At 36.1% G+C, this 14,875-nt stretch overlaps 1 pseudogene; it reads right to left on the bottom strand.

Annotated features, from left to right (window-relative positions):
• Positions 1–360: 360 nt before the first annotated feature.
• Positions 361–846, bottom strand: LOC141506064 (ribonuclease H1 pseudogene; annotated as a pseudogene).
• Positions 847–14,875: the final 14,029 nt, after the last annotated feature.

The following is a 14,875-nucleotide window of genomic DNA, read 5'->3' as shown; positions in this document are numbered from 1 at the left end:
ATTGGTTTCTAGGGTCTGGAGCAAGAGTTGAGCCAAGTAAAGAGTTCTTCTGGATCTGACAGAGATGGAATTATCTGCCTTCTTATTTATTATTTTAACAATTTCTACAGTTTTTTAAATATACATTTCTTTTTGGTTTGTATTAAACAAAAAATTAAAATAGCACATAGAAAAATCAAAAAACATTAAAAATGGCCAAAGATCTCCTTGGAATATAGAACTCCAAGGGGGGAGGGGAGAAAGGTAAAGAGAAAATGATTTTGGCGATTATTATATTGCAAGATTAAATAGTGACATTAAAAAAAGAAGAAACAGTGACACTATAACCTAAATTTCAATATCTGCAAGTATTAAGTATTTTCACTTCTTCACAGTTGTTTTTCTTGCTAATTTCTGAGCTGCAACATTATCTTCATCTTTGGAATAAGCAGGTATATAATTCCACCCAACATTCATGCCCAGAGTCAGATTATCCAGTTTTATGAATTGCTCTCTGTGGACAACATCTTTATTTTTACGTGTTTTCCAGTCATTTCCTTTCCAGTTGTCAATCCACTCATTCACACCCTTGGTGACAAGTTGGCTATCTGTACACACTATGATGTTGTCCTTATTTTGAACCTTTGCTTGCTCAACCACTTTGATTGCTGCTTCTAATGATGCACTTTGGTTTGTCTGTAGTCCAGAATACCTATCACTTATGTTCAGACCATGCTCTGATCTCCAGTGGACACCAATACCTCCTTGTGCCCCTTCTCTTCCATTATTTTTGCAGGTACCCTTCACATAGACAATTTTAGAGTCTGACCCTGGATGTGATTGCCCACAATAGCTTCTGGCAATCATAGTCACAGCTCCAGGGATTGGGTTTCCTACTCATGTCTAATCTCAAGTGATCCTGACCTTCAGAAAAAGTCCAAATAATGTTTTTTATACATTAATAAAATATTCTTGTTTAAGAGTAAACAAAATACCCCCTCCCCCCAAAAATATAGACTCACTTGAGTGATGAAGTAAAGGGGAGAGAAAAAATTAAAATTAAAAAAAATAATAGTAATAATTGTAGGTATGGCTAGGTGGCACAATAGACAGAGCACCAGACCTGGAGCCAGGAGCACCTGAGCCCATATCTGGCCTCATACACCCAACAATCGCCCAGCCATGTGACATGCAAGCCACCCCAACCCCACTGCTCTGCAAAAACCAAAAAGAAAAAAAAGAAAAAAAAGACCCAAATTAATATAAAATAGTAGTAATAATAGTAGGGGGTGGCTGGGTGGCAGAAAGAGCATTGGCCCTTGAGCCAGGAGCACCGAGGTCCAAATTCAGCCTCAGACACCCAATGATCACCCTGCTATACGGCCCCAGCAGTCCACCCAGGCCCATTTGCCCTGCAGCCCCCCAAAATAATAATAATAATAAAAAATATGCTTCAGTCTTTGCTCCAACACCAACAACTCTGTCATGGGTGGATCACATTCTTTATGATATGTCCATTGCAAAAGTTACTTCCATATTTTTCCACCATTGCCATTGCTGATCGCAATTCCCTCCTTTCATATTTGTCCACTACCATGTACTATATTTTCTCTCTCCTTTCACTGCGACTCTGCTGTAGGTAGCTGAGTGGCGCAGGAGACAGATCCCTGATGCTGGGGCCAAGAGGCCCCAAGCCCCCCTACCACCCCTTAGGTCCAGCATCCACCTGGCTCTATCGTCCAGCATAGGCCATCCAATCTCAGCCCCTTGCAAGAAGTAAAAAAGAAAATGTGTTATATCTGACCACTCTCTCCCCATGGTCCATCCTCTCCTCCATCACTCACAGCCCCCCTTCCCCCATCCCCCCCCTTCTTATTCCAGGTGCCTACACCCCATTGAGTATATATGCTGTTTCCTCTCCTAGCCACCTCTGATGAGAGCACAGATTACCTCATTCCCCCTTGCCTTCCCCCATTCCATATCATTGCAATAGCTCATTGTAATAAAGAAAAATTTCATTATATGAAATATCTTGGCCTATTCCACCTCTGCTTTTTCTTTCTCCCATTACATTTAACTTTTTTCTACTGACTCCACTTTTACACCATATTTTATCTTCAAATTCAGCTTTCTCCTGTGCTTCAACTAGTAAAAGCTCCTTCTACCTGCTCTATTAACTGAGAAGGTTCATATGAGTATTATCAGTGTCATTTTTCTATACAGGAACATACGCAGTTCATCATCATTAAGTTCCTCATATTTTCCCCTTCTTGTCCAATCTCTATACTTCACCTGAGTCCTGTATTTGAAGATCAAACCTTCTGTTCAGCTCTGGCCATTCCAACAGGAACATTTGAAATTCCCCTGGTTCATTGAAAGTCCATCTTTTTCCCTGGAAGAGGACATTTATTTTTGTTGGGCAGTTGATTCTTGGTTGCATTCCAAGCTCCTTTTCCTTCTAGGATATTATATTCCAAGCCCTACGAGCTTTTAATGCAGTTGCTGTTAAGTCCTGTGTGGTCCTGACTACAGCTCCACAATATTTGAATTGTGTCCTTCTGGGTGCTTAAAATATTTTCTCTTTGACTTGGGAGTTCTGGAACTTGGCTATAATATTCCTAGGGGTTGGTTTTTTGGGGTCTCTTTCTCCATGGGATCAGTGGATTCTCTCCATTTCTATTTTGCCCTCTGCTTCTAGGATATCAGGGCAATTTTCCTGTAGTAATTCTTTGAAAATGATGTCAAGGCTCTTTTCCTGATCATGACTTTCAGGTATTCCAATAATTTTAAAATTATGTTTCCTAAATCTATTTTCCATATCAGTCACTTTTTCAATGAGATGTTTCACATTTTCTTCTAAATTTTCATTTTTTTTTTTTGGTTTTGAAGTAATGAGTCCTGATTTCTCATAAATTCATCATTCTCCTTGAGTTCTCTTCTTTGTCTGAAGGATTTGTTTTCCTCAGAGAGTTTTCTTATCTCTTTTTCCATCTGGCCAGTTTTGCTTTTTAAAGCATTCTTCTCCTCAACAACTTTTTGAATTGTTTTATCCATTTGACCTAAGCTGGATTTAGCATGCAATTTTCATCAGCATTTTTTTGGATTTCCTTGATTAGGGTACTGACTTCATTTTCATGTTTTTCCTGCATCTCTCTCATTTCTTTTCCCAGTTTTTCTTCTAACTCCCTCATTTGATTTTCAAAGTATTTTCTGAGCTCTGTCATAGCCTGATCCCAATTTGTTTTTCTTGGAGTCTTTAGATACAGGAGCTTGTGTTTCCTCATCTTCAGACTGAGTATATTGATCATTCTTGGGATCATAGATAATGTATTTCTCAATGGCGTTCCTCGTTTTTTCTCTGCTTGCTCATTGTCCCAGCCTAAGCCTGTTTTGGGGGTGCTTACTGAGCTTTTGGAACACTCCCACAAGGCTCTCAGTGTGTGAGGGTCTGTCCTCCCTCCTGGTCTGTGAATGACCATATGCACCCCCCTCTACTATGGGGCTGAGGTGGGGGTGGCCCTGCTGTTCTATGTGATCAGGATCTGAATGTGTTCAGAGGCCCAGAGTCCTGTTCCTGGGGCAGAGGACAGTGCTCCAGTCTCTCTCTTCACTCCCCTCCCTCAGCTCAATGGACTCATGCCCTGGGGGCTCCTGCTTACTAGCTCTGCCTGCTTATGTTTCCTGATCTGGAATGCAGTGGCCAAGCTGCTGGCTGTGTTCCCTGAGGGCTGGACTTCAAGTGCTAGAGCTGGCAGAGGTCCCTGCCATTCCCCCAATTTGTGCCTGGTGCTCCCCAGGGTGCAGCTCAGGAGACTGCCCCGCTGCTGTGAGCCCTGGCTCCCAGTGCCCTGGGGCTTCCTCTGGAAGGCTGAAGTTCTTTAGCTCTGGTGGGCCACCCCTCTGGTGGGCTGCCCCGTCAACCCCAGGGAGCAGAGCCTTTCTGCTCTTTTCCAGGTTACCTTGAGTAGGAGAACTGCCTCACTGGGTCCCTCTGTGGCTTCTGTCTCTCCAAAATTTAGTTCAAGTCCTTAGTTTCAAAGATTTATGAGAGAGCGCCTAAGACATGATCCGCTCTTGTTGCCATCTTGGCTCTGCCCCCCTGAACATCTTCTTTTAAGAGACCTTTATCAATTTTCACCTGCATTTTCACCTTGCATTGATATTTTTATGGAAATAACTTTCTAAAAAATTCCATGTAAATAGTAGTCCCCTGCCCTAGTCCCACACATTTTCTCCCCCTTCTACACTTCCAGCTTTTTACAAATTACTTGAAAAGCTAATTTGCCAGTTGCAGAAATTTAAATTTGCAATGAATACTGATAATTGACACAGACCTCCCAGATTTTTACAGCAACTAAGTAGGTTCTATTGTTATTTCCAGGTTAAAGTTAAGGAAACTGTCAGCTAGACGTTTGACATTGTCTAATACATGATTAATCAAGTATTAAATAACAGTTTTAGGATTAAAATATATCTTTTATCCCCATTATAATGGGTTTAATCCAGTTGGGGTAAATAAAGACAGGATGGGGTTTGGGGGGAAGAGGTGGAAATGGCTATCTTCTACCTTCTCAGGAGAATGTACTTCCTCCAGGAACTCATGCTCCCTCCTCTCTGCCACTGACTTTCCCCTCCTATCTTAATTATTAAGCTTTGTTTAGTGTAGTTACAATTACTACATTAATCATTTTTAAGTGTAGTTACCTTTACTGCCAAGTCATTGCCATAATGCCCCTCTCTCTCAGACTTGCCTCTTCTCTTAATCCTGATCTTATTTCCCAGGAGGACTGCACTAAATTGAGATTGGCCTCTAGCAGTATTCATGCTCTCCCACCAGGAAAAGGAGCTTGGTACAAAAGCAAGAGCATTGGATTTAGGACCAGAGGCCATACTTGTTATTCCACCTCTGCTATCATTATTGTAAGGTTGAACAAGTAATTTGACCTCTTTGGGACTCAGTGTGCTTGGTTGCACAATGAAGGATTTAGATTAGATGATCTCTAGTTTTTTCCAGCATTACTCTCTCATCTTGTGGACTTTCACTTTCCCCTAGTTGGATAAAGTAAAAGAAAATCTAGTTACTACTTTTAGTGAGTTATTCAGTAAAGAGTTGTGATATAATTAATTTAGGTATTGTTTCTGTTTCAAATTAAAATGTTTCAAATTAAAAGCCAAGCATACTTTCTAATCCTGTGTGATTCCTATCCATCTTCCAAAGTTCCACAATGGAAAACTGACCAAATGTGCTATTTTAGGTCTTTCTACATTTTATAGAAACCAGTTGAAAACTTCCTTCTTATCTTATGTTGGACTTAGATCCTTTTTTGATCATTTATTTTTCTAAAGTTAAGAATTGAATCCCACCAAACAAAATTTTTTTAAAAGAAATTAGTTTGGGAACTACATATAAGTTCTGCCAGAGATTGATGATCAATCAATTTTATGTACACACACACTCAAACACACACACACACACACGTGTGTGTGTTTGCATATACAGATACATGTATATGTACACATATGTATATACATATGCATATTCATGAGAGAACATATATATATTTCTAATCAGTACTATTGAAAATGGATATTTAAAAACTTAGATGTACAAGATATATTGGGGGACTATATACTCTGTATGCAAAGCAAAGCATGCTATGTTTACTTTTTAAAACTTCATGTTTTTTTCTTTTCACTCTTTTTTTCCCTTTTAGTTCTAATTCTACTTTCATAACAGGAAATATGGAAATATGTCAAACACAATTGTACAAATACAATGTGTATCAGATTTCTTACTGCCATGGTCAGGGAGAAGGGTGGGGAAGATGGTAGAAAAAAATGGAACTCAAAAGCTTGTGAAAGAATGAAGGATGAAAATAATCTTTGCACATGAATGGAAAAATAATCAAGTCCCCCCAAAAGAACATCCTAGACATTTTATACCTTGCATCTCTCTAATTGGCAAACATTAGAGAAGGTAGTGATTAGTACAGGAGGATCTAGAGGGATACATATTACATTAATATATTCTTGGTAGAATTGGCCAAATGTTATCCAAATCAATTTGTCATTACAAGAAAAAGCTATCAAACTATTCATATTCTTTGATTCACTGATCCCATAACTGAATATCTTTCTTATATAACTTAAATATAATTTATATATAAAATATTAAATGTAAATATATCAAATATATATGAAATATTTAAAATATCTTATATAACTTAAATATATTTCATATACCCAAATATATTTATTTGATTCATTAGAATGCCAATTCCCTAAAGGAAGAGACTGTAATTTAACTTTTTTTATTCCCAGTGCTTAAATTGGTGTTTGGAATAAAGTAAAATTGTGTAGACATGTTTAATGATCAAGGGAAAGAAATAGTTGTAATAACTACCAAATCAAAAAAGAAAAGCTGAAGTGTGTTTCCTACATCAAGCTTGTAAACCATGGGTGTCCCAAAAGACTGTCTTTGGCCCTCTGTTCTTCTCCTTCTCTTCTATTTCCCTTTACATACATTTATATAATCTTAAAACTTTCTGGTGACCTCTAGTTTTGCATTTGCAACAGCCCATTAGGTATCTCAAAAGGTATGTCCTGCAGACATCTTAAAATCAACATGTCCAAAATTGACTCATACCTCCCTCCAAAAATCTTCTCCCCTTTAACTTTTAATTTGCCTCTTACTTTAGAGGATACTATCTTTCTCCCAGTCACCTAGGTTCACAAGTAGATGTTATCTTTAACTACTTAACATCTCTTATTCCTCCCCTCCCATATCCAATCAATTGCTAAGCCCTATAATTTCTAACTTTTTCAAAAAAACAAGACTACTGATAAATTATTGCTACTTGCTCTCTGGGGGGAAAAAAGGACAAATAAACCTTTAATTTAAACTGCACCAGATTGAAGAATATTTTCTCTTTTATTTTTCTTACTTTTTTTCCCCCTGAACATGGCTAATGTAGCAGTTGAAGGAAGCTAGACATAGAGATATGAATGGAAAACATTCCAACCAAGAGGGTTAGCCAGGGGAAATATCCAGAGTTGGGAAATGTAATGTCTTAAGAAATGGTGATGAACCCTGTGTCACTTGATACAGATTATATGGGTGGGGCAAGGAGTGGCATGGTATAGAAAGCAATAAGATTGGAAAGGTAGTAAAAAGGGCTAAGTTATTAAATACTAAATACTAGTCTACTGTTTCCTTACTACTTAAAAATTTTTCCATTTGTACCTCATTCCTTAAAATGCTAAACAGGATATTTTCTCCAGGATATGATAGAGTGTCTTTGGTTTTGATTGATATAATCTGATCTTTGCTTCAAAAAATCACTTTGATAGCTGAATGGAAGATAGACTAATGTAAAGAAAGACGTGTCAAGGTGATCAAATAATAGAATAGTAAAATGATCTAGGTTTGAGATGCTAGGTGCCTGCACCAGGGTTGAAGGTAAAAAAGGGATTCTTGTGAGAGAAAATACCTAGGTAATATTGACAGATCATGGAAAGAAATTGGATGTGGACCTGTGGTTAGGTTGAGAGAATATGGAGTTAAAGATTACACTTAGGTTGCAAGTCTGAGTGACAGTGGATGGTAGATAAAGGTATAAGGAAGTATGGAAGAGGAGAGTTTTGAAGGAAAAGATAAGTTTCTTTTTGGACATGTTGAATTTAGCAAATCTACAGAATAGCTGAATTGAAATAATAAAAAGGAAGTTGGAGATGTGAGATTGGAGATCTGGACTGGATACATAGATATGAGAATCATCTACAGAGAAGATAAATCAAACCATGAGAGTTTATGAAATTATTATGTGAAATAGTATAGAAAGAGGAAAAAAAAGCCTAGGATAGATTCCCTGAGATAACCAAGTTGAACCATTGTGACCTCTTAACCAGCAAAAAAGAAATTGAAAAGGAGCAGCCAGATTGGAGAAGAAATAGGGAAGAGTAGTATCATAAAAATCTACAAAGAAGAGAATAACAAAAAGAAGAGAATTATTGACTGTATTTTTCAATAAATCAAGAAAGATGACAAGAAAGAAAAAGGTCATTAGATCTGGTAGTTAAGGGATGGCTAATAACTTTGAAAAGAGCACCAGTTTTGTTAGGCTGATGAGGTGGAAAGTCAGACTATAGGATTAAAAAAGAGAGGAAGTGAAATATAGATGCTTAATAGAGATGACTTGTTCAAGGAATTTAGCCACAAAGGGAGAAGAAATATGGAGGGGGGAGAGATAAATCAAGTGAATTCTTTTTAAGGAATGAGGTGCACATGGACAAATTTTTAAGTAGTAAGGAAACAGTAGACAGGTAAAGACTGAAAATTAGTAAGAGAGTGGGGATGATAGAGGAGTTAATTTCCTGAAGAATTCAAGATGAAATGGGATCACTTATATTAGTAAAAGCCTTTGCCTTGGTCAGGAGAAAAGTCACAGCTTCATTTGAGATAGGGTAGAAGGAGATATGGGAAAAAAAGGAATTGGAATGATGTGAAATAAGCAGCTCTAAGAGAATTACCTCAACTTTTTTAAGTAAAATATGAAGCAACTTTTTCTAGAGAGAAGGAAACTGTGGAAAGTTTGATAAAGGATGTGATAATTATGGATGTATAAAAGGATTATCTTACAGAGCTAGAATAACATTTCCAATCACATGTCAAGTTTTTTTTTTTTTTCCTACCCTCAGTGTTTAGTATTTGACTATACTTATACACTCACCAATTAGTTCAGGTTTTCAATGTCATTCAGAAGGGCCTCTTACAAAATCCCCTTAAATGATCTCAGGGGCTAGTCTCTTCCCTTTCCAAGGCATTCTTCACAAAGATACCAAAGTGGATTTCTTAAAGCTCAGGTCTAACTACAGTACTCCGCTATTCAATAAATCCCAATACTCTAGTACAGCTCTATAATTTATAAGTAAGTAAAGACAAATAGCAAAACACATGCAAAAATATTTTTTACTGATTGAAAAGATCATGTGAGCAAAAGTTTCAAAACTATTAGTGTATTAAATAGAAGATAAGTGTACTAAATATAAGGCAAGAAATGTTTTAAAATGTATTACATTACAAGGAGCATTGTTTGGAACATTATATTTTCTGAGAGAAATGTTATCAATTCAAGTTTCAATCCCAGGCTAGACTAGTGGTGGTTTTTATTAGTAGAGACCTATGCCACAATACAACTGAAATACTGAACATTTGCCTTGAAAACATTATTTTAATATTTAAGAAATTATATAGGTCACGACTTTGTGTTGCAGTTCAGGTTGGCTAGGTGGCATAGTGGATAAAGCACCGGCCTTGGAGTCAGGAGTACCTGGGTTCAAATCCGGTCTCAGACACTTAATAATTACCTAACTCTATGGCCTTGGGCAAGACACTTAAACCCATTTGCCTTGCAAAAACCTAAAAAAAAAAAGATCGCAGTTCACTCCAAACCATAATCAATTTCTTTTTTAACTTGTTGACATTTTAAAATTTTATTTTTTTCATCCATTTGTATATGCATATTTCCAAGTTACAAAATTTCTCTCCACCCTCTCTTCCATCCCCGCTCCCCTCAGCAGGGAATAGTTAGGTTAGCATTTTACTTAAATATTTTGTTAAACATATTTAGAAAATAGTAATTTTTGGCATGAGGTATTAGGATTAAGTGAAAGGGATACATAAGAGAAAATTTTTATAACGTGTTCATTAGATTTGGAAGGGTTGTTTTTTTTTTCATGTTTGTTTTGTTTTTCTTCCTCAGGTTGAGGATAATATAGTTCATAACCAGTAAAATACATTTGTCCTAGCTCCCTGGACTGTTGATAGGAGTTGCTTTCATCAAGGTTGTTCATCTCATAATATTGCTGATGTGTATATTGTTCTATTGGTTCTAGTCCTTTTGCTCAGCATCAGATCCTGTAAGTCATTCCATGCTTCTCTGGAGTTCAACCATTTATGGTTTCTTAAGGAACAATAATATTCCATGGCATTCATATACCATAACTTGTTTAGCCATTCCCCAATTGATGGGCATTCCCTTAATTTCCAATTCCTTGCCACTACAAAAAGAGCTGCCATGAATATTTTGGAACATGTAGGACTTTTCCCATTTTTTACAATTTCTTCTGGATATAGTCCTAGAATTGGAATTGATGGGTCAAAGGGTAGGAACAGTTTTATTGCTCTTTGGGCACAACTCCATATTGCTCTCCAGAAAGGTTGGATTTGTTCACAACTCCACCAGCAATGTATCAATGTCTCAATCCTCCCACAACCTCTCCAGCATTGATCATCTTCCCTTTTCCCCATCTGGGCTAATCTAATAGGTATTGAAAGAATACCTCATTGTTGTTTTAATTTGCATTTCTCTAATCAATAGTGATCTGGAGCATTTTTACATGATTATATATGGCTTTAATTTCTTTATTTGAAAATTGTCTAATCATTTCCTTTGACCATTTATTAATTGGGGAATATGGTAAGAATTTTTATTTTTTCCATCAGCCAGAAGAGCTTGTGATATCTTTCCAAATTTAGTTCATTTTAAAAACAGGCACATTATCATTTAAGTGACCTAAACCTGAAGCATTTTTTCAGTCTAAAAGTCCCTTCCAGTGATTGAACTCTGTTAGTTTAGCCTCCAAAAACCCAGGATAGTGGAGCAATGCCAAGATGGTGGAATAAAGGCAGAGACTCACCTGAGCTCTCCAACAAATTCTTCCAAATACCTTTAAGTAATGACTCAACAAATTATAAAGTGGTAGAACTCAAAAAAAGATAGAGTGAAATAATTTTCTAGCTCAACGCAACTTGGAAGGTTGATTATAAAGATTTGTTGCACCAGGTGAAGGAGGAGTGCAGTGCAACACAGGCCACACAGAAATGAACTGGTCCCAATAATTCAGAAACAGGCAGATGGGTTACTGGAACAGCAGTACTAGTGGTAGATTCCAGACATTTTAACTCAGAGACTTCCAAGGTCAACTTGAAGATCAGCAAGAAAAGTCTTTCACATCATTGGTGAGAATGAAATACAGTCCAACCCCAGTCCCTGGACAAGAAGCAGATCAGAAGATTACAGGGGTCCCCTTGCTATCACTGAGGCAGGATTCTATTCTTTGTCCATATTCAAATATGGATTGTAGACCCAGGAAGAGGAGAAGTAGAGCACAACATAGTTTGCTGTCATAGGGTATCTGGGACCCTCCTCATAGTTCCAAGGCAAAAAGGAGTGTTTGTTTTCACTCTCTGATTAGAGAATAGACTAGTAGAGTAGGACAAACCTCTCCTTAGATCATACCACCTTGGAAGAAATGAAAACTTGTAGGTCCCTAGAAATATCACTGAAAACAGATGCCAAAAAAAACCCTAAAAAACCTTGGGACAGTGCACCTTCCCTGGAAGCAGACCCTACTTTAATAAAAAGTTAAAATCAATTCATAGACTGGGAAAATGAGCAAACAACAGAAGAAGAAAAAAAATCTGAGCATAGACAGTTACTGTGGTGATAAGGAATATCAAAACACAAAATATAAAGATTACAAAGTCAAAGCTCCTGAATCAAAAGCCTCCAAGAAAAATATGAATTTGTCTCAGGCAATGGAAGAGCTCAAAAGGGATTTGAAATTCAAGTAAGGGAGGTAGAGGAACAATTTGGATGAGAAATGAGAATTATGTAGGAAAATCATGAAAACTGAAACATCAGTTTAGTGAAGGAGATGCAAAAATACTGAAGAAAATGACATCTTAAAAACCATGGTGGACCAAATAGAAAGAGAAATATAGAAAGTCAATGAGGAGGGACAGCTATGTGGCACAGTGGATTGAACACCAGCTCTGGAGTCAGGAAGACCTGAGTTCCAGTCTAGCCTTTAGACACTTAATAATCACTTAGCTGTGTGATTTTGGGCAAGTCACTTAACCCCATTGCCTAGCCAAAAGGAAACAAAACAAAACTAAAGTCAAAGAGAAGAATATCTCAAAAAACGGAACTGACCAAAATGGAAAAGGAGGTACTGAAAGAATGGAACAAGGGGAAGCTGATATCTTTGTGAGAATTCAAGAAACAATAAACCAAAAGTAAGAGAATACAAAATTACAAGACAATCTGAAATATGTCATTAGAAAAACAACTGAATTGAAAAATATATACAGGAGAGATAATAAAAATTAATGGACTACCTAAAGCCATGATCAAAACGAAAAGAACCCAGGTATCATCTTTGAAGAAATTACAAAGGAAAACTGCCCCTGATATTCTAGAACAATAGAATAAAACTGAAATTGAAAGAATTCATTGATCATCCCCTAAAATTGATCCCAAAAGAAAGACTCCCTGGAATATTATAGCCAAATTTCAGAGTTCCCAAGGGAAAAAATGTTGTAAGCATTCAGAAAGAAACAAATCAAGTGTCATGGAGCTACAAAATTTTAGTATTTTCTACATTAAAGGATTGTAGTGCTTAAAATATGATATTGCATATCACAAAAGAGCTTGGATTACAACTAAAAATTAATTTACCAACAAAATTCAGCATAATCTGTCAGGGAAAATGATGAACCTTCAATAAAATAGGATACTTTCAAGCTTTCCTGATGAAAAAATTAGAGATGAACATAAAATTTAATTATAAAATGTGAGACTCAAGTGAAATATAAAAAGGTAAACAGGAAAGCAAAGCAACAGTTGAACTGTTTATATTCATTGATGGGAAAGATAATCCTGATAACTCATATAAACTTCCTCATTTATTAGGATGGTGAGAAGAAACTTATATAGACAGAGAACAGGTGGAGGTTGAATTTGAAGGAATAATATATTAAAAAGATGAAGTGAAGGATGACAGAGGAATGTACTTAGAAAAAGGGAAAGGGAGAATGGGATAAATTTTTCCACATAAAAGAGAGGTAAGGTAGAATGAATGAGCTTTACTCTAAATGGAATTGGCTTAAAGAAGGAATAGCATACACACTTAATTGAGTAAAGAATTCTATCTTACCCTACAGGATAGGAGGAGGGGAAGGGGATGGGGAAAAGGGGAGGAGGTAATAGAAGGAAGAAAGACTGGGGGAGGTCCTAGTCAGAAGCAAAATCCTTTGGAGGGGAGACATTGTAAAAGCAGAGAAAGTGGGGAAAAATATTGAAAAAATTTCACTGATAAGGACCTCATTTCATAAACATAGAGAATAAACATAGAGCCAAATTTATAAAAATTTAGAAATAATTCTCCAATTGATAAACAATCAAGATATATGAACAGTTTTCAGATGATGTTATCTATAGTCATGTTAAAAATTAACTCATTATTGTTTAGAGAAATACAAATTGTCTAATAGGACAGAAAGGTAAACTGACAAATATTGGAAGAGATGTTGGGAAAATACGATATTAACATAATATTGGAGGAGTTGTGAAATGATTAATCTATTCTGTAGAGCAATTTGCAATTATGTCCAAAGAGCTATAAATCTATGCATATCCCTTGACCTAGCAATGCTACAACTAATTCTGTATTACAGAAGAAATGAAAAATAGGAAAGAAAAGCTTCTATGTACATAAGATTATTTATAGCAACTATTTTCTGTAGGCAAGGAACTGGAAGTTAAGGAAATAACTATCACTTAGGAAATGATTGAACAATTTGTAATATGTGATTATGAGGAAATGCTTTGCTGCCCTAAGAAATAATGAACAGAATGATCTCAGAAAATCTGGAAAGACATAAATTAACAGATGCAATGTGAAATGTAATTCATACAAAGTAACAATATTATAGGAAGATTAGTTGTGAATGACTTACGTTTTCTCAGCAGTGCTGGCACTCAAGACTGAAGAACGTGATAAAGAATATTTTCCATCCCCAAAAAAGAAAGAGAAAGACAGTTGATGTAGTCTGTATACAGATTGAAGTAAACTTATTTTTTCTTTATTTTTCTTGAGATTTGTTTTATTGAGGGAGTTCTGTGTTTTGCTTCACAAAGGATTATTATGGAAATATTTTGCATGACTACACATGTTTCTTTCTGCATGCTTACAATATTTTTTCCCTTAATCTGGGAGCTCTGAAATTTGGCTATAATATTCCAGGGAGTTTTCACTTTGGGATCACTTTCAGGAGGGGATCAATGAATTGAATTTCTATTTTGCTCCATTGTTCTAGAATATTAGGGCAGTTTTCCTTGATAATTTCTTGAATGTTAATTTTTGGACATTTGAATGGTTTTAGGTGCTGATTTTTGACACTAGCTATTTGTTATATACAATGTTCAAGGTATTTTATAGTCTTTTTTTCCTGATAAAAATTTAATGGCTTCTTTACCCATACTTATTTTCATGCTTAGTTTTTTGTTTTGTTTGTTTTTTTATCCCTCCCTGCAAAAAAGAAGAGTAAAAGGCAGAAAGATAAAGAAAGGTATTTAATTTAATGTCTCAGAAAGATTTGGAAGAAAAGGAATTAGAAAACTGAAAGAAATCATTTGAGATCAAATTATCACTTGTGAAGAATGAAGGACAAAGGAAAGAAGGTTCACAATTTTCACAAAATGAAGGAGAAAAAAGAAATGGTAGAGAAATGATACTAAATTAGATGACTCACTATACCAAAAATTAAGTAGTATTCTGAAGAAAGGATAGTTGGTTAACTGTCTACATCAGTCTCTTACTCTGGTGGCATTAAGTTGTGTGTTTGTGCTTTAAATATTTTAGAACTGTAAGATCATGTAGTTGTTTTCATTTGTAATCCTATTTATTTTATGCATTTAAACATATTATTTTGATAAGAGTTTCATCTGTTTCAAATGCCCAAAGAAATTCATAATGTAATAGAGATGTGGAACCCTTGATCTTAATTGATTCAGATAACTAGAAAAGTTGGGGCCAGCAGGAGATTAACCAC

This window comes from Macrotis lagotis, chromosome 1 (genome assembly GCF_037893015.1).
Source record: "Macrotis lagotis isolate mMagLag1 chromosome 1, bilby.v1.9.chrom.fasta, whole genome shotgun sequence".
Lineage (NCBI taxonomy): Eukaryota > Metazoa > Chordata > Mammalia > Peramelemorphia > Peramelidae > Macrotis > Macrotis lagotis.
The sequence above is the reverse complement of the archived record's forward strand: the minus strand, read 5'-3'. Positions and strand labels throughout refer to the sequence as shown.